Source organism: Chiroxiphia lanceolata, chromosome 2 (genome assembly GCF_009829145.1).
Source record: "Chiroxiphia lanceolata isolate bChiLan1 chromosome 2, bChiLan1.pri, whole genome shotgun sequence".
Taxonomy (NCBI): domain Eukaryota; kingdom Metazoa; phylum Chordata; class Aves; order Passeriformes; family Pipridae; genus Chiroxiphia; species Chiroxiphia lanceolata.
In genome coordinates this window covers 74471470-74495273 of record NC_045638.1, presented here as the reverse complement: position 1 = coordinate 74495273, position 23804 = coordinate 74471470, and the positions used below count along the sequence as shown (strand labels likewise).

At 42.0% G+C, this 23804-nt stretch overlaps 1 protein-coding gene and 1 long non-coding RNA gene across 5 annotated transcripts in view; one reads left to right on the top strand and one right to left on the bottom strand.

The window, feature by feature from the left end:
• The window catches only part of MICU2 (mitochondrial calcium uptake 2), a 147714-nt gene extending 146759 nt beyond the window's left edge, over positions 1 to 955 (bottom strand). Inside the window, exon 1 of the mRNA XM_032679527.1 lies at positions 851 to 955. The gene's annotated coding sequence lies outside the window, so the exon portion shown is untranslated. The remainder of the gene's footprint in view (positions 1 to 850) is intronic.
• On the top strand, positions 3 to 13643 carry LOC116782686. Of its 4 annotated transcripts, none has more exons than XR_004355314.1 (5): positions 3 to 120; positions 880 to 975; positions 2538 to 2740; positions 3615 to 10636; positions 10673 to 13643. It is a non-coding gene; the product is annotated as an uncharacterized LOC116782686 (long non-coding RNA). The 4 variants fall into 4 exon arrangements; XR_004355313.1 differs by having other exon boundaries at positions 2538 to 3734; positions 3970 to 10636; XR_004355311.1 differs by having other exon boundaries at positions 2538 to 10636.
• Positions 13644 to 23804: the final 10161 nt, after the last annotated feature.

Sequence of the window (23804 nt, the reverse complement as noted above, 5' to 3'; positions counted from 1 at the left end):
GCTCGAGGCCGGGGGGGCGGCTCCGGCCCCGGGTCGGTCCCGCCGGGGTCGGCCTGTCCCCGCTCCGCTGGCGGGAGCGACGCCGCCCGCACCGCCGGAGGGGACGGAGCTGGCAGAGAGGTAACCTGGAAGGAGGTTATAGCCAGCTGGGGGTCAGCCTCTTCCCCCAAGCAGCTGGCGACAGGACGAGAGTACATATCTTAAGCTAAGCCAGGGGAGCTTTAGGTTGGACAAGAGCAGGGATTTTTTCGCAGAAGGGGTGTTTAGACATTGGACTGGGCTGCCCAGGAAGGTGGTGGTCACCATCCCTGGAGGTGGTTGAGGAAAGACTGGACGCGGCACTCAGTGCCGAGGTCTAGTTGACAAGGTAGTGTCCGGTCGCAGGATGGACTCGATGATCCCAGAGGTCTTTTCCAGCCTAAAGGATTCCGTGATCCTGTAACGCAGGCGGAGGTGCGCAGCAGTGACCGGCGCCATAAGGCCGCCGTCCTGCCCTGGAGTCGCGCCCTCCCCTCGGCCCCGATCAGGGGAGTCCCCCGGGGCTGAGGGGAGGCCGCAGGGCCCCGCTCCCGGCCTTTCCCTGGAAACAACTCGAACGGAGGGGGCTGCCGGCCCAGGGCCCTTCCCTGCGGGCTGTGGCTGCCCCTGGCCTTCCCCTGGGAAGGGGAGAGGGCGTGGCGGGTTGCTGGTGGTGGGGGGAAGACGGTCAGGGCAGGGCCAGGCGTTTATCTGTGCCAGGGGAGGGAGCACCGCAGGCCTCCCTGTGCGGTGGGGACTGAAGAGTGACGGCGCTTGCAGGGGCCCTTCGGCCCCAGGGTGAACCACACCCTGTGTCTCTCGCTGAGCTCACCTTATTCCCTGATGTGACTCTTGTCCCAGAGCTTTAAGCCGCTGCTAAGTACATGAAGAGCAACAGTTCGTGACCGGGGTTCAAAACCCTGCGGGAAGCCCGGTGTACTGAGAGAGGCACGTTAGGTTGAGCTTCCACAAGCAGGGCTGACCTCGCGCTGTGTGCTCTGCAGTTTGGGTTTTCTAGGTGTTGGAGATGTCACCTATGGGTGTGTTGCGCGGTATATGATCCAGACGAGAAAAACCAAAAGCATGAACAAGTTTAGAATATCCTTTTAAAGGGCAGAGTAGAGTTTCTCATGAAATACAGATAACAGAAGATGCCGTTTACAGAAACTGTCATGGCAGAGGTGTTCACTGAAAAGCATTACAGAACAACTTGATTGGCAGTAATCACTTGTGTCAAAAGAGAGCTATTCACTGTGCATGCTTCAGAGTGCTTTTTTCTCCCCCTGCTATAGTTTTAACAAAGCTCCCTAGGTCTTGTTTAGATTGAGTCAGTTGGTCACACTCAAACATTAGTTAGTTGATCACGTTCAGAAATTGGGCCATCCTGGAATTAATGCTAAGGTCATATGAAATAAAGCAGAGAGGAAGCTAAACAACATTTGTATGTTGGCAGTACAAGTATCCATGTTTTCAGACCAGTTCACCTAGTGACTCCATGTGAATGTGGAAAAAGACTGGTGAGAGAATGGCTGCATGCAATTTCCTATTACTTCGCTATTTGGAAGAAGGCCTTCAGAAAGTATTCAATCTGTTTTAGCAAACTGTATCTTTCACCCCTTTCTGATATGACAGGCAGTACTGTGTTGTCAACATTACAAATGCTGTGGTACAGGCTCTGAAACATGGAAATCCTTTTTTGCCCGTTATCCACTGATGAAAGGTGATAATCCATCAGTGCCACTAAAGTAATTTTGGAGTCATGAATTCAGTTTCATAGGTGGTAATTTCAGTCATTTAACTAATGGCATCTGAGAATTTATCCAGTCTTCCATTAGCATGTGTTGTCTGCTGAGTGTCATTCTGTGAAGTGTTTGAGACATCTTCGGGAATCACAGGACCTGAGTCCTTAGTAGGATACAAATCCTTCAAAAGCACCTTCTTTGGGGAACACAAATGATTGCTCATTGCAAAATCACCTAAAAGTGCAACATGTAGGGCAAATGGTTTCCATCTTCACATACTAATGTACATTGCAAAATCTTTTTCCTTTTCCCTGAAACCTAGTTAACTCATATGGGAAAAGTTTTTTTAAACCCCAGATACTGCAAAACATAGGCACAAAATCCCCCTGTCATTATACACAAACACATACAGCAAAATCTTGCTTCTGCAGAGATGTAAAACTTGCAGCAAATTCCTATTGCCTGTTTCTAATTCCCTCTAAACAGACAAAATATTTTCCATCCCAATCTTATAGTTTGACACAGAATATTTGTACAAACATATTAAAAGTACTTTATTTTCTGTGTCAACCAATAACCAAGCACTTTATGAATGCTGGCAAAATCCTAGAAACATTGTAAAGGATGTCAGAGTGATTTGATTTCTGAATGCCAGATCACTTGATGTTGAACACACTGTCACAACACAGGTAAACAGGTTTAGTTCATTACTCTGCCAGGCATTTTCAGTTTTTCTTTAAGTAAGAATAAATAAGTAGGTCATTTGTCTTTCCTCAGATGACATTCCTGACTGGAACAGATACAACTGCAGTGTGAATGGAGAGTTATCCTCATATGGCTGCAAGCACGCAATGCTGATGTGGAAGTTAAGTGTCCTCAGCCACCCCTTCTCTCCCTGCAGTGAAGTCACCCTGTGTACAGAGCTATGGCTGCACTAATGTTGCTCACAGTTGTGTTGCTGTAACCAGGCTGGTACAGTTGTGAGTGCTAGAACATATGCCTAAATAGCTACAAAACCCTTGGCTAGGAAGAGAAAGTCCTGTTTCACCCCTTGCATTATCACTGCAGGGTAGTTGATGACAGAAAGCAAAGCTTGCTGTGGTCTGTAGAAATGACACTGACAGTCTGGTAAATATGAGTTTCATCAGACAAGTTGAGCTATGTGGTGACAAATTTCATCAGCTACTATGCCCTGCAGCACTAAAATGTTAGCTCCCTTTCCCATCCTGCTCAGTTTGCTCTTCATTGGCTCTTGTAAGCAGAAATCATTACATTTAGCAAGACATACCTGCTTTTTTTAAAAAGTGCTTTCTACATGTTGACTTCAGACTTTGTACTAGAGGTGTTTGCGTTGCTGAAATATTAAAAAAAGCAAATGGAAAGACTAAGAAAATATTTTCTGAAATGTTTAAAATGTAATTTTTCCTTAAGAGTCAGTGTTCCACTGAATAGTTATGTAACAATATTTAAATGCAGTCTTTTCTTGTTAGGCATAATGAATATAATGTGAAGCTACATCAAAAGACAGAAACATGCTACCATGAAACAAACCCTTGTGAGTCCTGTGATTCTTAGGAAATCATGTTTGGCTGAAATTTAATTTCTTTTAAGTTTTGTTACAAAGTCAAAAGCAAAAAATTAAAAGTGCGAAGTAGACATAGATCTCCTCATGCTTGAAGGTCCACTTCCACATCTCAGTGTCTTTTAATAGTGTTAGACCAAGTTCCAGCAGGGATTCACTCTCTGCTAGATCTCCAATCCTCTCAAGAGCATTAGGCTTAGTGCCAGCATTCATTTACTTTGTAACAGCTTAAATTAACTCCTGTTACATTCTATCTAAACCCTTTCTTACAGAGTAAGAGTTGAGAGCTGGATTCAGTCACCTGGTCTGAGGGTCACCCATCACGCTCGTCCATCTTTCAGGGTTTCAAGTGCTGCATAAGCTGGGCTCAGGAAGGCGATGATCAGCCACTGGTAAATTGAAGGAGGGGCTGGCAAGCCATCTTTTGTATACATGTCCCTGTTTCCTGAGGAAGAGCGTGGGGGTAGTCTGACTTATTTACCATAAGTACATATGACAGTAAGCTCCAAAAAATTGTAAGATTTGAGTAGGCTAGGCACTGTGCTAACAGTATTTTGATACTTTCCTGGAGGAGCTGAACAGACAAGCTAACTGAAAGACGGGAAATATCACTGCTTGGTTTTGCAGGTCAAGAACTGGACTGTAGATTATATTTTGCCCAAACTCAGATAGAAGACTGAAACAAAATGTCTCACAAAGCGAGGCCTTCTTTAGCCCCTTCAAAATTACATTGGTCCTCTTAAGAATATCACTTATATTTTACTTTAACGGACATGAGAGCAATCTGTCTGACTGTGATTACAAGGCAAACGCTCTGAAACAGGTAAGGATATAAGCACAAGGAAGACAAGTTTTCCTAAAAGTGATAACACAAAATAAGCACACTTAGAAAAGTACAGGATAGTTGGTTAGAACTGAACAGTCATTAAAGTTGGCCAGCTGATACCTTGATCTCTATCCAGAGTCTCCAAAGTCCTGTACCAAGGTCTTCATGATGAAGGCTGAGAGTTGGCTTCAGGGACTTATGAAGCTCTTTTGTATTCTAGAAAGACTATTATTGGTAAAATATTTAGAACCTTTAAAGGTCATCTAATCCCCACCCCCCCCCCTCCAATGAGCAGGAACATATTCAGCTAGGTCAGGTTGCTCAGAGCCCTTTTCAACCTTACCTTGAGTATTTGCATAATTTTTACCCATCCCTCTCCACAAGAAAAAAACCCCAAACAAACAACAAATAGAGGAGAGATCAGTTTCAAGGATGCTGAAATACCTTTTTCTGATGAATAAGTTTTAAGATGACAATGTGCTGTTAGTTTACAGAAAGTCCAGTTGTTTTGTATGCTTTCGAGATGATGGAAATGGAACTAATTATCAGGCAGTCAACATTCATCCACTAGTAAAAGTGAAAATAAATGTGAACATTTCGTGGCTAGATAACACTGTTCAGTCATAAATAAGAGTTCACAGCCATCTTTGCATTTAGGAGTACACTATAAATATGGCTTATCTTCAAATATTTTCAACTTGCTGGAGTTACTTGAAAGCTTATCATGATAGAGTCCATTTAAAAGGAAAAGAATTAAAATTTATCTAAGATATGTGTCCCCAAATACCTCTCATAGCATTCATTTATATTGACCTTTCTAACATACTGTCTTCCCACACTCTTTGTATATAGTTAGCTGAAAAAACACCTTGCTGGCATTTGTTAAAAGTTCCCTAAAACTTCAGAATTACTTTTTTTCAGTCAAGTTTAAAAATCAGAGAAAAAAAGTTAAAAGCAAAATTCTTACTTTAAAAAAAATAAATGTGAGAATGGAAAATACCAGTAATGTAATTGGAAAGATTTTAAAATACAGTTTCTAAGTTGTCAGCGACCCTTTTGTGATAAATATTTGATTCATAAAAGAAATGTTACGCAGACTTTTAAAACACTGCTTTTATGAATAAATGCAGGTCAGAAAATAAAATGAAAAATGCAGCTCAAAACTGATATTGTCTTGTGAAAGACTATGCATTTTTTTTAATTTGAAAAATATATTTGCTATGACTTTCCACGTAAGGCTGTAGGTCTCAATTTTGTGACAAGTTACATATATTATGCCTAATTTTAAGCATTTTGGAAAGTTTTGTTGTCTGAAGCAAGTCTACTTTGACTGCATAAAATTAGCTGTATACATAAATCTTTGAAGAGTGGGGACTTTCTTGCCATTAGATAAGAACTGTTGCTCAACTTCTACTTTATCTTTTAAAGATAACATCCCATGGCAATTTTGCAACAATAACAGAAGTTCCCTGAAAATGCTTTAAGTAATGGAATTACATTATGTATTTTAACTATTATATTTTCCTCCTTTTTCCAGCTGAATAAGTTATACTTCATTTTTCTTCCTTTCCAAACATTCTTCTGTGGTGTTGCTAGTGCTGATTAAAAAGGCAGACCTATATCTAAGTGAAATCCTATAATTTTGACTTTTTACCCGTCTTTTTATACACATACCTATGTGTACATATTTATATATGTATTTTGCCTATAATATATTAATCATAGGTTTTCCTGAAATCATATGTAAATATAAAATTTTATTGCAGCGACTTTACTGTATTTCAGGGCGCGTTTCTTCTCTTTTCTTTCATTATCTGAAATCAGTGTGAGCATTGCAATCAATTTTAATTATACCAGTATTTTACCCTGAGTTTTATAGGAAGAGCTGGCAGCAACAACTATAGTTAAGGTTGCTTAAGACTTTCCACTGTATAGATTCTGTACTTAAAAAAGAGAGGGATAGAAATTGTACATAAGAGTACAATAAAACATGTTAAGATTAGCAAAGTTAATTTTATCTGTGTTACTTGAAAAACTAGAAGGATTTATTAGGGACTCTGACTTTATATTTTTAAATGCAATGTGACTGAGACTGATATAATTTTAAATAATTATTGTTATGAAGTTCAAAAAATACTATAAAGATGGCAAAGACATTACTTCACAGTATTACTTAAGAAACAATTATAGAATTATCAGTATTTTAACCTGTAAAATATTTTTAAAATATATGTTTTCTGGAAATGTTGAAGTAGAAAATGTATCGTATACCTTCTTGTTTCTTTTCCCAGACCACTCTCTAAAGCTACTATTAATAACACGTTGCAGTGCTACTGTGATTTATTAATGCAAGTTACCTTAATTATAACATCTTTAGTACTGCTGAAGATGGTGAATTATATATAATCATTTCTGTGAAAAAGAAAGGAATTATAAAACTCTAAATTACTGTTTTCTGTAATGTATTCCATTATTTCAAGTAGTGTTTTCTCCTTTTGCTCACAATACTATTTATGAGCTTTGGTTGCACCTACTTTTGTGTAAGCAGGGGAAGGCATGATTATTTTTCAAATATGTATGTTTAGTAACTAAACTTAGTATAGGGTCCAATCTAAGCTAATAGAATGAGTGTATGGTAGACACATACCTTCACTATAAAAGATTCTGTCATCCTTTCCTAAAAGATTTAAAAGTCCTAATACAAAGTTCATTGTAGTCAGCAGAATCTCTTTCCATAGGTTTCTGCATTTGGCAGTTGCAGAGCTGAAAAACAGCTTTGCTATCTGTGTAAATATTGTGGGCAGTCTTTGTATATTTGCTAGTGAGGAATTCCTCAGTCTGTAGCTACATCAAACGTGACTGTTGGATCCACTCACAAAGGCTTAGTAATAGTGGCATTAATAAAATCTCTGAAGGAACTATGGACAGAGCTGCTCTTTGGGGAATGGTCCCCACTTGGCACCATTCAGGCAGGAGCTGTTGGCTGAGTACACCCAGAGAGGTTTTTAGTCCATTACAGAACCCTTTTCTAAAGAAGGGAAGTGTCTTGAAGGAACTTGAGGGAGTTGGTACTCTGCAATATTTGAATTGCATGTGTCCAAGGAGGCATAAACTATACAAAGAGCAAAAAGCTGAGATACACAGACTGTCTCATTTTCACAAGGGTTAGGAAGTCTCCTGTTCACGTGACATTTACAGTGTTTATGGGTCTCATGTTCCCGCATCTTAGGTATAGATTCTCTGTATCTGGTCTGTAATGGAGAGATTAAGTTGGAGCAGCCCAGAGCATAGCTAGAACACCTGCATGATGGGGGTTCTGGTCCCTGAGCTCTCGTTTATGTAGCACAAAAGATGTACCCCTACAGTATTGGTAGGATCCACAGCAAAACAGCTGTAACTTCATTTCTGAGGAAAGGAGACTGGTGAGATTAAACCATGTGCGATGGAGGTTTTCGCTGAAAGGCAGGAGTATGTAAGACATGGCTAAGATTCATCCCACTAAAAATAAATGTGTACATACAGGTTCTGCACCTGAATTTATCACCTTATGCTCTCACTAATGGGGGGAAGTGTGCATCTCTGTGTCATGATTTGTCTCATTCCGAGATGGGTGTTTAAAGTGGCTCAGTTGAGTCTCAACCAAAGATATATCCATATCACTCTTTCTGGCTTTAAGGGGAACTGAGATAATATTTATTCAGCTGTAAATATCTGTAAACTGCTTTTCTTTTCTGCTTATGGTTGCTGTAGAGATTCTTGAAAAGGAACTCTTGCAGATCTGGATATCAAACCTGCTGGGCACATATGCTGTCAGAGTTGGCAACAAAAGAGATACTCAGGCACAGTTTGATTATGGGTTGTCACCCTGATGACAGATGAAAGCAGGGATGTGTTACTTCAAGATGCAGCTGAAAGAAGAATATCTTATTGCTGTTGCATGAGAAAAGTTGTGATATCCTCCCTCCCTGTGTACTAACTTGTACTAGGCCTATGAACATCTGTATTTGGAAGCACTGGAATTTACGTCTTTTTTATGTCTTGACTTGGATGAAAAATATGTATATCTTCTGTCAGTTCAGACATTACTCTATCATCTGCTGCAGAGAGAGCTTGGAGAGAGCTCACAAAGTTAAATGATCCAGTGTTCTGGAGGATACCTGCCTACTTGCCTGTGGTAGTTGAAGGCACTTAAGAGTGCTTGCCTTACCGTACTAAGTTGCCCCTAAGATTAGCTGGGTGGGGCTCTGTGAGAAGGGAGAGGGTGACTGATGACTATTGTTCTCCACAGCAGCAAGATAAACTGCCATTTTGACTCAGAGGATCTGAGGTCAGTCAGAAGCCTCCCACATCATAAGCCTTGAGAAGCTCCAGGAAGCTGGCACCAGTGAAGAACTTAGGACCAGCAGAGTCTGTAGGTAATATGCTGGAAACCAGGGACTATCCATGGTGTGATCTTACCCCAAATCTACCCATGACAGCGATCTGTTACACCTGATAACATCTCAGCACCCAAAACAGTCCACTGCTATTACCAGGCCTGGATTGACGAAGTGGAAGGCAAGCTTAAGGAATAAGTATTGCATTATTATATTGAATAAATGGTAGGCTAGCAGTTGTTGTTACAGATTAAGTAGGGTCTCAATGACTTAACACCCATGGAATCTCTGCCTGTTGTCTTCTCCTCTTAGTCTACTCTCCACCTTAATCTCTTTTTTTATAACCTCAATTTTATTGTAAGTAATATTGTGTGTATTCAGCAAGTAGGTTTACTTGCTGATCACCATAAACTCAACTGCCACTGGTAGTTGGGGAGGTACCAGAATCCCTCCGGGGAGAGCCACAGGAGACTCTTCTGCTCTGAAAGGTTAGGGTACCTCATCAAGAACTAAGTAGTATGGCATCTGTGGAGGGTCACTAGAGGTTGATTACCTTGTTTTTGTACCATGGACTGCATTAGGCTGAAATGACTTGTCTAAGATCTTAAAACAAGGCAGTGACAGAACTGGAAATAATCTCTGAAGGTAAATGCTATTTGTAGCATATTTTCTACCATTATTGCTTTTTTGGGTGGTTTCTGGTTGATTACTGCAAATGGAAAAAATAAAATAAAATTTCTGCATTACTGAACTTTTGGCATCCACATTTGATTTTAAATCCAAGGATGTCTGTGTCTGTCTTATGTCACTACTGATCCACTTTCTTAAATCCACCTTACATGTCCTACAGAAATGGGTTTAGACATTAAAATCATCTGTCCTGCCTTCTCCTGTGCATCCTGGAGTTACAATAGTAATGCTGTACAAAACACAACCCTATTGTCATAGAGGTAGTAATATTAGGTGTTAGGCTTGTGAATAAAAGGGAGAGTTTATACTGTTTTCTAGTAAATCAGAAGAATGGTGAGATGTTTACTCACAAAAGGTATCTTGCCTGGTTTCTGCATACTTGATACTACATTGGCAGTTGTGAAACTAGAAATTACTGTTGTGTTTTTACACAAAAGGAGAAATTCTGCAAGAGAAAATTTAATGCAATTTGGACCACTTTGTAGTCTTCAGAATCTGCCACATTTTCCCTGCCACCCAAATTATTTAAATTATAAGTAGTTTTGCAAGGCTGTTAGTATTATTTTCTCAGCTCACCCAAAGTTTTTGCAAGACTTATTATCTATGATGAATCACAACATCTTTTATTCATATAGTTATAAGTGCATTAAAGCTGTCAGGTATAATTTGCCGCTTTTTCTTCTTTTGATTCAGCATGCTTTCTGAAAAGAAGCTAATTTAATAACTAGAGAATCTAAGTTTTATAATCAAATTTGTTATATTTACCAGACCTGAATTTCAGATGGGATAACATTAAAAATGTGCTTGAAAAGAGCAGAATTGCCAGTGGGCATTGAATTAGCAGCCTGAAAAATATCTAATAATGTTGTGATCAAGAGTGTTATGATGATGAGAGAAGGAAGAGGAATTCCGTTTGTCTTTATCTGTAACTTTTACATATTGTGCAAACTGAAATGAAGGGTAGAACTTCAGCCCAAAGCTTCAATTCAGGGGAAAGAGTGTTCTGTTTTTAGATTTTTTAGTGATTTTCAGTGTGCCTATATAACGTGGTGCTGCAACACTGCCTACAAATCTCTAAATTACTGCTAGAGAAGTAGATGCTGCTGTTTATGTGCATATACGAGCACTTGCCATTGTACACTGGGTGCCAGATGTAATCCCATGAGTTCTGCATCCAACAAATTTCTGCTGAATTCTGGATGAGGTTTGTGCTTGTAAGGCTTCTGGATCAAGGTTTCCTGTCAGAAAGTGCTCTATAAAAGGCCTGTTCAAAATGAACAGAACAAAAACCCAACAAAAGCAAGTCTTTTCCTCTTGCTCATGTTAGTCTCCTCTGACTCTTGGTCTCCTAACCCTCTTAACCAAGTTTGTGGCACAGATTGTATTTTATTTACAGATATAGGTTATGGCACAGATTGTATTTTATTTACAGATATAGGTTAAGACAGCCTGTTATTTTGCAATCACATTAGTTTTATTTGTACTGTGGAGATTTTTAATTCCCAAAGGTGCTGCCAGTTTTTGGGTACACAATTTAAGTTTAAGCAGAGTTTTTGTTTTTCCCAAGGACTTCTACAGACTTTCAGATATTTAAAATATGAAGTTGTGGTTCTCTTTGATTCATCGTCTGTTAAAGAATGTTGGCTGTACTAAAACTGGCAATGAGGCTAAACAAGAATAAAAAACAAGTATTCCAGAGAACCAAAATATGGTAGAGTATTTGTCTTCTGAAGGTATGTTACCACTTAGCAAACACTGAGAATAATGACCACACAAATACAAACAAAGAAAATTCAAAAAATCTCTGAAATTTTGCTTAATATTGAAAAGCTTAATTGAAGGAAGAGCTCGTGTTTTGAACATTTCTATTGAGCTTTTTGCACAAAAGAGATCGTATGGATGTGATACATCATTGACAGGACACAGTAAGTCAACTGTTCATCTGGCTCTGCTGTAGCTCCAGACTTGCACAGCTGAGAATGTTCACATCTGGAGGAGAGGATGATATATTAACTGCATGCATTTCAGAAGATGTGTGTCCTACAATGCAGAGGCCTTGATGCTGAAGGTAGTTTTGACAAAGAATTTGTGGCACAGGGGCCATAGCTGATACAAAGATACAGGGTTTAGCTCTAGAATTCCATATTCTTTTAGTCTCTGTTTTACACATATAGTTCTTTGAGAAATCTCATAGTTTAAGGATGACAAATTTCTTAAAAAAGTCGAAGAGGATCAGATTGTTAGACAAGAACACCTGAATGAACTTTTCATGGAAGGATAGGAACAAGACCAAATGTCGTAATACCCAGTGCAGGGTCACTAGGTATTAATATTATTAAGGGCAAAATGCTAGAAATCTGCACCAAATGCTCAATGATTCAGAGCTTGAGGACTCCGTACATGAATGAGTATTTCTTGCTTCTGTCATCAAACAGCCACACCAAAGCATGACTAAGATGAAAGGCAAGGCTGCAGTGGAATTTGAAGCTGAGATGGCTCCATACTGAGAGCAGAACTGGAGATGAGATCAAAGATGATTGAATTGAGTTGATTGCACCTTCCTGAAAAGGTAAAGAAGCAGGAAAGTGTAAGAACCTTTCAATAATTACAAGCAATTAGAGGGAAAAAACCAAACCCCAGAAGACGAGATGTAAAAACAGCTTACGTGACGTTGCAATCTCATAGTTTATGTTGTCAGCAAAAAGAGGTTGGATGAATTTCTGCAGACTCAACAGTAATTGCCATGCGGCAGCAGTTAGTACTATTGAAATGCTGGAACTGAAGGGAACCAGCTAGCCTGTAGTGACTGGGAACAGATGTCCTCCGAAGAGCATGAGACAGCATTCTGCAGTGTGAGAGAAATCTTTGCCTATCAGTCTAAACTGGTGACTAGTTTGGTGGACTGGGACAAGTATCTCTCATGAGATAGGAATTTTACATTTTTCCTTCTTTTGTGTCACTAGATACCTAGTCTGGTTCTCAGTGGAGATGTAACAGTCTATTTTTGTAAATGCAGCCTAATGGACTTTAATTTTTAGCAGTTACATATATTCGAAATATCAGCATTAGGACTAACAGGGATGCCTGCATTTGTGGATATATTCAAGGAGTTTAATGTCAGGAATAGTTCCTCTCCATCTTAGTGTGAATTAATGTTTTGTAACGATCTGGATGTAACTGACCTTGAGTTGAGCAGTTTATATTCCCTGTTGGATTAAGAGGGGTTAAGCTCATGCAGTTCTATACAATTGAGCAGTTTTAACTGGAGCCACTTGTGTGAATCTTGCCTCAGGAGGTCTGAGGTTACTGCCTAATATTTTTGGCCAGTGGACAGAAGTAGGATTTGCATTTTCAGCCTGACAAAGATGGGTGAAGTATTGAGGGTCAAAGCAGCCACAGTCAGCCCTGAGTCCCCAAACACACAATAGCTGCGAGCTGTACGCCCATGCTACCCACCTAAAGTGAAAGGGAGGAGTCAGACTGCTCTGTCTGATAGAAAAAGGAGTAAAGACTGTGCTTAAATGCTGTTCAAAAGATACAAAAAATGTATCATTTTACCTTCTACTCAGGAATAGCTTATCTAAGAACTACTCTTGAAAGGAATTGCTAGAAAGGCCAGTTACAGGCAGAATTTAGTACTGAACTTTGAAATGTTCTTCGTCTCATGGTGTATGTTGATTGCATGCTGTCTTGTTGCCTACACCAGCTTTTCTTCTCAGTTTTCTTAAGAAGAATCATGTGAATAAAAAGGTACCATGAATAAAAAAGTACCATGCTTATTAGCCTTCGTGGCAGCTCATGTCTGTTCTCCATAACCTGGCAGGATTACCCCTGTGACTACTCAAATACTCTAAAGCAAAGATCATAGCTGTATATCCTATGAAATAGGAAACCTTCAGTGATTTCTGTGGATCCCATGAAATAGGAAACCTGTAGTGATTTAGGCTGGGTTGACATAATTTTCAGAAGGGCTAAGGAGGTATGAAGTGATGTAAAGTGATTATTTTAAATTTTCATGTGAAAAAAATACCACAGATTAATGGAAATGTAATCTCGCTACAAAAAGATGAGGCCAGGAATTTAAAACAGCCAGGAGCTTAAAATCAGGCACTGAAATCATTATCCTTACTTAGGTCATAAGTAAATAAATAGTTAAAGACATTGAGGAGTCACATCAACCCCATGCAACGCTATAGATTTGGAGAAGAGTAGCTGGGAAGCTGCCCAGAGGAAAAGAATGTTGGGGTGCTGGTTGACGGCAGCTGAACATGGGCCAGCAGTGTGCCCAGGTGGCCAAGAACACCAATGGCACCCTGACCTGTATCAGCAACAATGTGGCCAGCAGCACCAGGGCAGTGATTGTCCCCCTGTACTTTGCACTGGTGAGGCCACATCTCGAGTTCTGTGTTCAGTTTTGGGCTTCTCACTACAAGAAGGACATTGAGATGCTGGAGCATGTCCAGAGAAGGGTGACCGAGCTGGGAAAGGGTCTGGAGCACAAGTTTTATGAGGAGCAGCTGAGGGAGCTGGGGGTGTTTAGCCTGGGGAAAAGGAGGTTGAGGGGGGAACTTACTACTTTCTGCAACTACCTGAAAGGATGTTATAGCCAGGTTTGTTTGGTTTCTTCTCTCAGGTAACAAGAGACAGGATGAGAAGAAATGGCCTGAAGTTGTACCAGGGGAGGTTTAGACTGGATATTAGGGAAAAATTCATCATGTAAACAGTTGTCAAGTATTGGAACAGGATGTCCAGGGAAGTGGTGGAGTCCATCCCTGGAGGTATTTAAAAGTCATGTAGTGTGGCACTTGGGGACCTGGTATAGTGGTGGTGGTCATGGCAGTGTTGAGTTAAAGGTTGGTCTTGATGATCTTAGAGATCTTTTCCAACCTAAACAATTCTAGGACTCTATGAAGAGATCTTAATGGACCTAATTTTCTCCATGTACTTTCTGCAGTTCAGTTACTGAGCACTCATGTGAGACATCTTCAGAGATTTTGAATGTAATTGCGCAAAAAGAGACACCAAGGACAGTTCTGAGAACCTGAGCCTTTCAGTCTTAATTTAGACTCTATCTTTTGAATATTTGCCCCTATAGAATGCATAATTTAAAATTATTTCAGTAATGGGAGGTATTTGATTCTCTGTTCTTGAAGAGAGACTCCACTTGTAAAACATCCTTATAAATGACTGACTCTTTTCAAAGCATATTACCAGTATGGTTATTTTTCAAGTGTGGCATTTGTGTGTCATACAGATTTATTTTTACTTTTCAGAAATGCTAAGAAATAAGCTTCATTCTCACTCTTAAGTTAATAGACAACTCTAATGCCTTAACTTTTGAGTAGCTTTGAAATAAAATTTGAAAGTGAATTTGAAGTGTTTCATAGACTTTGCATTATATAGACTTTGCTTAAACCCAAGGGAAACTGCAAATATAATAATAATAAACAAGATTTGCTCTTGTTGTCTGAATACTGTACAAAGGTGTTTAAAATGACTAGACAAAAAATTATGAAAGCAGCATATGACTTAAGTTATAAATAAAATATGGCAACTACTGGACCAAAATCTGCACACGGGAAAAATTTGGTGACAGTCAAATCTACAGAGAGGACTATTCAAGAACATTTACTAAGCCTTCTGTCTTCACACTTTTACAGTTGCAAGTTGAGTATTTTGAGCAGCTTGACTGTAAACAGTCTTTCCAAAAATTCACTGTGTGACCATGCAAATGTTTAAGCAATTCTTAGATCTTTTGCTGATCTCCCTGTGCTTGGTGTACCTGGGTTTTGCTTTCATCTGTCCTTGTATGGTGCCTTCTACAGTTTTCTAATTATGTAACCTGTGACCAAGAATGGCCCACAAATTCTGAGTCTTTGTAATGATGAACTGTAAGAGGATTTTTTACCTGAGAGAATAAAAGATTCAAATGTGCTTGTCCTGTGTTATATAAATTGTCAGAGGTCCAGCAGTGGAGGGTGCTGTGACAGCTTACCTAAGCAGGGAGTTTGCTCCATTTTTTTTTTGAGGAACAGGGTTTGCAGCGTCATCACCATTACCCCACTGGAAGACACAGCCAGAGAACACTTCTGTAGAGAAGAGAGCAAGCTTGCAAGCTCTGTATATCAGAGCTCTCCTTAGCAGCCCCCAGCAGGGCAGCAGAACCAGGTTCCCAGATACAGAGCTGGAACACTCAGATGATTACAAGAATACAAGGTATGAATTCCAGAAAGTTCAAGCAAATTCCTTCTGCTTGTTCATATCAAGATTTATACAAATAGCATAACACAAGGCTTGGCAAGATAATTTTCCTTCAGTTTTGCCATATGTTTCTTCACAAGTCTGTCCCCCATTAAAAAAAGCAGGATACCTAATACTAGATGTCTGCCTGATGTCTCAAAATTTGCATGCATAGTTCTGTTGGCTGCAGTGCTACTGCAGTAAGGGCAAGGTAGTCACAGCCAATTTGTCTGTATCTGCAGAAGTGAGTTCTCAGTCCTTGGTTTTGCTCTTAAGTCAGTCCCTGAGAATCCCTGACAGTAATCGTAATTCTCCTCAAACCTAGAGCAATATTTAAAGCGGAGGAAGCACAGGAAACTCCTGAACAGTTTCTTTTCTCATTGCCTGTCAGTGATTTCACTGCAATGCCTAGAAAAACCAAAGTAGTTCAGACGGCATCTATTTCTGGCGTGAAATCCTAGTTGTGGATTCCCAGTGCTGATGTGTTTTTCAGACCCTCTGATGAATTTCTAAGCTTTCTTGGAATAACAGCTTCTGGGAGGGGACTGGAATTCCTATGGTGGATTTCAGGTTCGCAGACTTTGATGAAATCTAAACAACAGGGTGGGAAAGCTGTTTTTTGTCAAAAGCAGCTATGAAGGCAGAGAAGCAAATTCTTGTCAGTAAAGAGCTTTTCATCTCCTTGTCCCGTTTTTCTGAGAAACGAAGGGTGGGATGTGGAAACCCTGTATAAATTTTGAGGGGTGGGGGTAGAGGAATGAAGACTCTTTTCTGTTCTGCTCCTCCACAGAGAGGAGAAATCCTAGGTAGGAATCAAGATACAGCCGGGTACTCAGCAGTGTGTTGGTGACCCTCATAAAAGCAGTGCCTTGAGAGACAGAGAGGGAAAGGGAGAGTCACATTGAGGGCTGTGTAGTAATTTAGAACCACTGTTGTTAGGTTCTTTTTCCTTTTCTGGAAAGCCTGGTTTTCACTTCAAACGTAGAAGATACTGCTTTTACTACTTATTAACTTCCTGTGTAACAGCAAACATGGGTTGCAGCTGTTCATGACAAAAATCTGGAGGAGAAAAACTCCTTATCTGAAACACCTTAGTAGTTGCTGCATCACAGGCATTTCCAATTCTTCACCAGCACATGGGACAATATATAAAATACTTTTCGTGGCTCACAACAGCATGTGAAAAGATTATGCTGATGGCAATTTGTACAGTACAGTCCTTTCTCTCCCCCTTCACCTTTTGCCCAGTTCCTTTGTAAACTTATGCAGATTGGGCAAACAGAAATATCTTAAACAGAAGATGGTAGTTCTCTATGGGGAATGGCTTAGTAATCTTACAATCCCTCAGCTCCCCACAACTACTGGCTTCTCCAGAGCAGCCCCTTTCCTCCCTGTACAAGGAGGAAGGATCTCCAGTCTTCCTGTAAAAGCAGTAAGTTCAGGAGAAACATGCAAGATTCTAGTCAGAGATGCTTTTATCTTGGCCAGCCAAAAGGAAAACATTAGTACATACCCAGGGTAATTATTTAAAGCAAATGGTTATATTATTTTCTGTCCCTTCACATCACTGAATCAGAGTGCAGTTACGTACTGCTGAGTTATTGGTGAAATAGCAACAGAATGATTAAGAAAATCATCGGGCAAAACCACGCAAAATATGTTAGTTATCAACAAAGTAATTGGATAGCATTTAAGTGAGTGAAACAGACACAGGCATGCAAAGGATTATAATAGCTGTAGCAGAGAGTGGAGGTTTCCAAGTGACTACATTCCAAGTGACCCAACTATATTCACTACCAGAAAACAGAGGACTTTGTCATCACTACACTATCTCACACAATGAGAGGGGACTCAAGAGGTATCACTGTTTCCCAAAAATTATAAATGAGAGTAAGAGGAGGAAAGCTTTGGAGAGGAAGAAAACAAACTCAAATTCTGAACTCTGTTAGATGGCTAACAAATTGTATTTCATGAGAAGGATAGTTTTAAATGTGTTGTGGTTTGGTGGTTACAACAACAGTCAGAGTAAAAATGCAATATATAATACTGAAAATAATGTTTAAAATGGGGAGGGAGAAAAAATATAAACTTTATTTACAAAATGGGAAAACTGATGAAGTGATGAAGTCAAGCTGAAGAGTACAGGAAGAAAGTCAGTCACTGACAGTCTTAAATAGAAAAGCAAATTTTCTGAAACATTTGTACTGCAAAAATTCCTAGTGATGTTGTAAGATCTTTTGTTAGATGGAGATAGTACATTACTGATTTGGGTCTGGGAAGGAAGAAGATGATGGAGATGGGGATACTGAAATATTTTCTAATTCATTAGCAGAAAAGGAGAATTCTTAGTAAACATGGGATAGACAACTTAAAGAGCTGGTCTTCTTACGATGTGTCAGAACATCCCACATGAGCACAGATGTCCTCCCTTCTGCAAGCACAGCCTCCAGCATCACTTCCACCCCACTCAACTGTGGGCTCACTGCTGTCTCCAGATCTCTGTGTGGCAAGGCCATGCCCAGGGCTCTTTTGTCCTCAGCAGCTACTACCTTCCTCAGCAGCATTGGGCACATGATGCCTGCCCAGCAACTGGGGTGCAAAGCCCGGTGCTCCCCCTTGGCTCCCCATCTGTTGCTCAGCTGATCCCAGCCATGGGGACGTGGTCAGCCACCATGACTGCTGAAGGGATCGCAAAGATGAATGGTGCCTCTGACTGCCCCATTATGGTCTTGCTCGTCAGCTCTTCGTGCTGCTGGTTGGGACCGTGGCTCTGGGCCCCCCTCCCCGCATCTGGCTGAGCGGTGCTGGCGGCACCCTGGACAGGCGCTGTCCATTGGAGCGCCCCTCCTGCGGCGCTCCCCAGCCAGGCCGCCCGCAGTCAGGGCACGGCCCGGGCCCGCCCGCCCGCTCTGCCGGGCCGGTGTGGCCGCGCTGTCCCACAGCGGCAGCCGGGGCTCCGGGCGGGCCGCGGGCCCTGGCGTGGCACGGGGAGCGCTGGCCGGGGGCACAGCGGGGCCGCCCCACTGACTTCGCCCGCTAGAGGGCAAGAGAGCCTCGCACAAGCGCGACGGGGCGGCTGCCCCTGCCCCGCAGCCCCCGGCCCGCCACACCCGCCCCGCTCCGGCCCCCGTGGGGAGCAGCCCCGGGTGGTCGCTGCAGGCCAGGGCTCAGGGCGATTCGGGATGAAATTTTCTCGATGGCCACGAAGCTGTAGATGGAGAGGTAATCACTTCCGTCGGGAAAGCTAGCAAGGCCTTTGGCCATTCCAGAAAGCGGGCATAGAACCATCATGGAGCTGGCACGGACCTTCTCCATCGGGGCGACAGCACGCTAGGCTGCTGCTGTGCCTCCTGCAGCGAACATGGAGCGGTAAGTGGGGGCACACACGCACCTCCTGCCGAGCTGGGCAGGTGCCGAAAGGCACCTTCTCCCTGCCCCGGGAAGGTGACGACAAGCTGATCGGCGGCTGCAGCTCCAGTCTAGCACTGGTAAGTAGCATCCAGCTATGGTCAAGCTCTGGACCTTGGTTGGTGTACGAATGCTGCCTCATCCTTCAGGTGGTGAACTATCTACAAAGGAAGTGTATCAGCCAAAGCAAGAGCCTCAGAGATGCTCTGTAGCCCGCTGGCAAACCCTGCTGAATATGCATCCACAGATGAGCACTGACAACATCAGAGCATGAAGAAGGCAGAAACCTCTTATTAGACTCTGTGTGTGCTTGGGCCGGAAAGGCGCACAAGGAAAGCACTGGCGGTGGCAAACATGTTCTCACAGTGAGCAGTTCTGTGAGCCATGCTGCAGAAATTGATTGCCATGTGGAGGCCTCTGCGGTCACCTACACACATGGCAACTGACTGCCTCCCCTTTTCTCCTTCCAGTCAGTGACACTTTGGCTCTTGACCTGGCAGGACTTGCAACGTCATGGAAAATCAATTTATTACTAAAAACAGCAGATACAAGCCAGGTACAAATAAACACATCACAGAAATTTCAAACATATTTGGCAGCTTTCATGCTTACATCACCCTCTATACCTTCAAGTAGCACCAACAATGACACACATTCCAAAACACTATATTGACATCTGTGTCAATGCACTCAACTGTATCTGACTGATAGTGATATTTTTACTTTTGTGCTTAAATTAAGGTGTCTTAAAACATGGACCATGAAAACTCCCTCCCTAGGATGGTCATATTCTGCCAGTGCTTATTTATGTGAATTCACTAATTCCTGTACAAAGCAAAATACCATAACACCATGAAAAATCCATGTCAGATATCCCACAGTCACTGTGACATTGACACTGATGTTTTCTTGGAGTTTTCCATCTAAACTGCATATTTTACACTCCTCTAGTGTGAAAATTTGATGAACTGGGAACAAGCCCTTTTCTGTTGTCTTCTGGAATTCTTATAGGAATCTTTTTGGTCATAAATACTACTATTTTTTCTACAGTCGCTGAAATGAGAAAGCAAATACATTCCTCTAGCTCAAGTTTTCTAAACTTGTAGGCATTTCTTATGTTAATCCAATTAACCTGACTTACACTGTGACTTTTTGTTTATTTGTTTGGTTTGGTTTGGTTTCTTTTTATTATTTTCACAAACATTGTTTATTTCTAGGCAATCTAATGTTTCATAATCATGACTTCCAGTAATTTTTCTTTGCTGAGGTGACTTGAGTTTTCTTTGGAGTGTGAATTTGTGCACCTATATTAATAGTTTGGTGCTCTCACCACCCATGCTGGGGAAATTCTCAATCACATGTATAATGCAGCAGGTGGGATCCATCCAGTCCTATCTAGACCTCTGTCATGTAGAAGTCTACATCTAATATAGGCTCCCTTCATACACGAGGAAGAACTAAGCATCTTTAGAGCATGAGTCATGTCATCCTAAAGTAGACGCCTGAAATAGGTCAGATGATTTGTGCCCTAAAATTGCTCCTATTTATCTATGTTAAAGAACAAGTAGTTTATATCTTGATGTCTCCATTCTAGCAGCCTCGAGTGAAATGAGATTACTTAATACTCTTATATCCAGGTTTATATCATCCTTCAAAATACCCTAAAAATCCTTATTTGTCAAGAAAACTGAAAATAGCATTACTTTTTATATTTTTATATTTTTCTCCATTTGTAGAAAGCTTTTAAAAGTTTTCTACCTCAAGACATTTTAGTAAAAATGGCAAATGCCATGCGTTTCATGGGAAAGTTGTAACACCTCTCTTTTTAATAATGTAATTCTTTCAGTTGTCTGTCTGCAAGGTTGGGAAATAATTTAGTTAGATACATTAAAGGTCCAGAATAAGATTCTGTACTCTCGGTGAAATTATGCAATTTGGAAGAATGAAAAAAGAAAACATAAACCAAGAAAAACCAGGCAAGCTAATTTATTTTTTAAATTACACTCCAAAATTGATATGTAAAAAGATCATTTAAAACTGAATTGTTGGCAGACTACAGGTGAAACAGTTTTATTTAAAAAAAGTCGTAATATCTAAAACTTGGCAGAGGTGTCACATTAGTGTGGTACATGTGAGGACACCGTGTGCCAGGCTGAACTCCTCAAGACATGCAGGATCCTTCTGACCAACTCTGCTCTCAAGAGTTAAAATCCTGCATAAAGCTGATGAGTAAGCTCTTGATGACTCACTGTGGCAGATGCAGTCTTTAATTCTAGGAGGGTATAAGGGAAGTGGGTGTGAATCTCGAGTAGAGGGGAGCTAGGGATGTTCCTGCCTCAGTGTCTCGGGGATAAAAGTGTAGGTTTTTAATACAACCCCAGCTATTAGCAATGCCAAACTTCTGTAAGGAGTAAGTTTGACATTACACATCACACATACATTTTATGTGAAGCAGGGTTGGAACACCACCTACTCACAGATGGGTATAATTTTGGGGATGTCCTGCATAATTCATGTGTGGCTTTGATACTTATGAGTAATTCAGACATCAAAGCCTCAACTTAGATAACACTTTTATAACACTAAACTTCCTATAGCAAATAACCTGTGGCCTTTCATTTAAGTTCCGTAAAAAAAAGGCAACTATACCAATACTTTCTTCTTTACTGTCAGATACTTTTCACAGGGTATGCTTGTGTGAAGTACAAGCTAAAAAATACTGAAACCTGAACTAGAGAAAAAAAATACACATAATACTCTTCACTGGGACTAGAAATGTAAATTTTAAAGCACTGGAAAGTTGCTGGGAGCCTCTTTCCCTGTTGCTTCTAGACTGAAAGCACACCAGATACCAGGTTTTTTGGTCTCTCGGCAACATTCCCTTTGCTTTGCCAGTGGCACAAACCTTCATTTTTCAGCAGTCCAATTTCCTAATAAGCAATTTTATGTTCTCTTCCAAGTTAGCCATTATGCATGAAAAAATCTCCCCATTAATAACCGTAAAGCTCCTTTATTGTTCTCCTTCAAATCTCCTTAAAACCTTCTTCTGACACCAAACACTTGTCACTGGCCAGGCCTGTTGCTTTTTATTCTCAAGGCTGTTTTTCCCTTATCCTTCCCCCATGGGTCTATACTATACACCTGTTGTCTTTCATCATGGGTTAAGATCATAAGCTCTTTGGGCATAGACCATCTCTCTTATTACATGTGTCTACAGTATCCGACACAATGGGACTGTGAGCCCTGAATGGGGCCTCTGGGTACTGCTATGATCGAGTTGATAAAGAATAATGATTTTTGACATGGTGAGTTCTGCAGTTTTTCCCAAGTCATTCTGCAGTTGTTCACGCTGATATAAGCAGTGTGTGTGTGAGAGCACTGTCCTTAAACCTGATATACAGAGTAAATGCTTTGGAACTATTTGCCAGAGAGCAATGACTTTCCTGTTTTGTTGTTAGGGGTTTTTCTGCTCTTGCACGTCAAAATGCATGGACTGACATGCAGCAACTGTTTCTTTTTGTGGGTTTGTACAGAACTAGAGTGATGTGACCCTGCTCTGAAGCTTCTACATCCCGTCCTTCAAACTGCAATAAAGACTGTCAAATAAAAGGGGGTGGCTCATGCGCCATTGGCGGGTGTCAGTTCCCTAAAGGTCCGTGGGGATTCAGGACACAGCTTTTCTCTGATGCAGTTTCCCAGCTAGATATGGAAACTAGTCTCTCTCTCTCCCTCCTCTTGTGTTTAGTCACACTGGCAAGTGGGGGGATGCAGAAAGGCTGCACCAGTCAGATCTGAATTGCTAGCTTTTGTGGGGAAGGCAAGGAGAGCTGCCCCCTCCACCGCATGCCCACCGAGCAGGAGGACGTGCAGAGTCGATTATTTTTAATTAAGCCCCTAGCAAAATTCTCCTTCTCTAGAATTCTGTTTTCAGGCTCCACCAATGACCTTCCTGAACCCCACTACCTCAGAGGTGCACATCATCATTCACACCAGGCAATTTCTCCCCTCAGCCCCCAAGATATTAAGTTTCTTCTCCTTTTCTCCCTGCCTCTCTCTCTCCCCAACATTCCCAGAAGAGCCTGTGTTCAGGTTTTGCACTCAATTCAAGGGGCTGCCGGAGGACCCTCTCCCTCGTGCAAGGCTCTGCATCGTGCCAGGTCCTTGAGCTCTGCTCAAGAATTCTTCTGCAAAGGCAGACCCCTCTGTTCCGTTGCTGGTTAACACAGCTGTTATCTAAGGACAAAACCACAATAACACCAATCCTCAACATCATAAGAAAAGCAGAAATCCTCTCTCCCCTCGCCGGGTCTCTCTCGACAGTTTTAAATAACTTTTTCTTTTTTTTTTTGGGGGGGGGAGGGGTGGCTGTTGGGGTGAAAGGAGAACACGTACTTCGCATCGCACCCCCGCTTCACCCCATGCCACCTCCTGGCCCTCTCTTCCCTTCCTCCACCGGGTTCTTAAATACTGGGGCCGAGCCCGGGCGCGGGGAGACCCAGTTCGCCCCCGGAGCGCTCCGGGCGGTGACAGGGCCCTGGCGCTTACCCGCACCGGTAATCCCGAAACTGCCCCTCCGGCAGTGCAGAGGCAGGGCGAGAGTGCTGCGGGCTGCCGGGGCTGGGGGCCAGAGTGGAGAAGGCAAGAAATGCGGCGTGGGCGATAAGGACCCCCCAGACCAGCCTCAGCTCCCGAACTTGACGCGTCCCGCCGGAGTCGAGTTTGAACCCCGCCTGGGACAGCGGCAGCCCGGTTACCTGCGGCAGAGCGGGCCGGGGTCGGGGCTGCGGTGCGGTGCGGGGCGGCCTCGCCTCCGCCTCCCCTGCGGCGGGGCCGGGCCCCGGGCCGGGCTCGGACTGGAAAGGCAGGGCGCTGCCCGCCCCGCTCCCCCCGCCAATGTCAGGGGGGACTCGGGCTATGCGGGC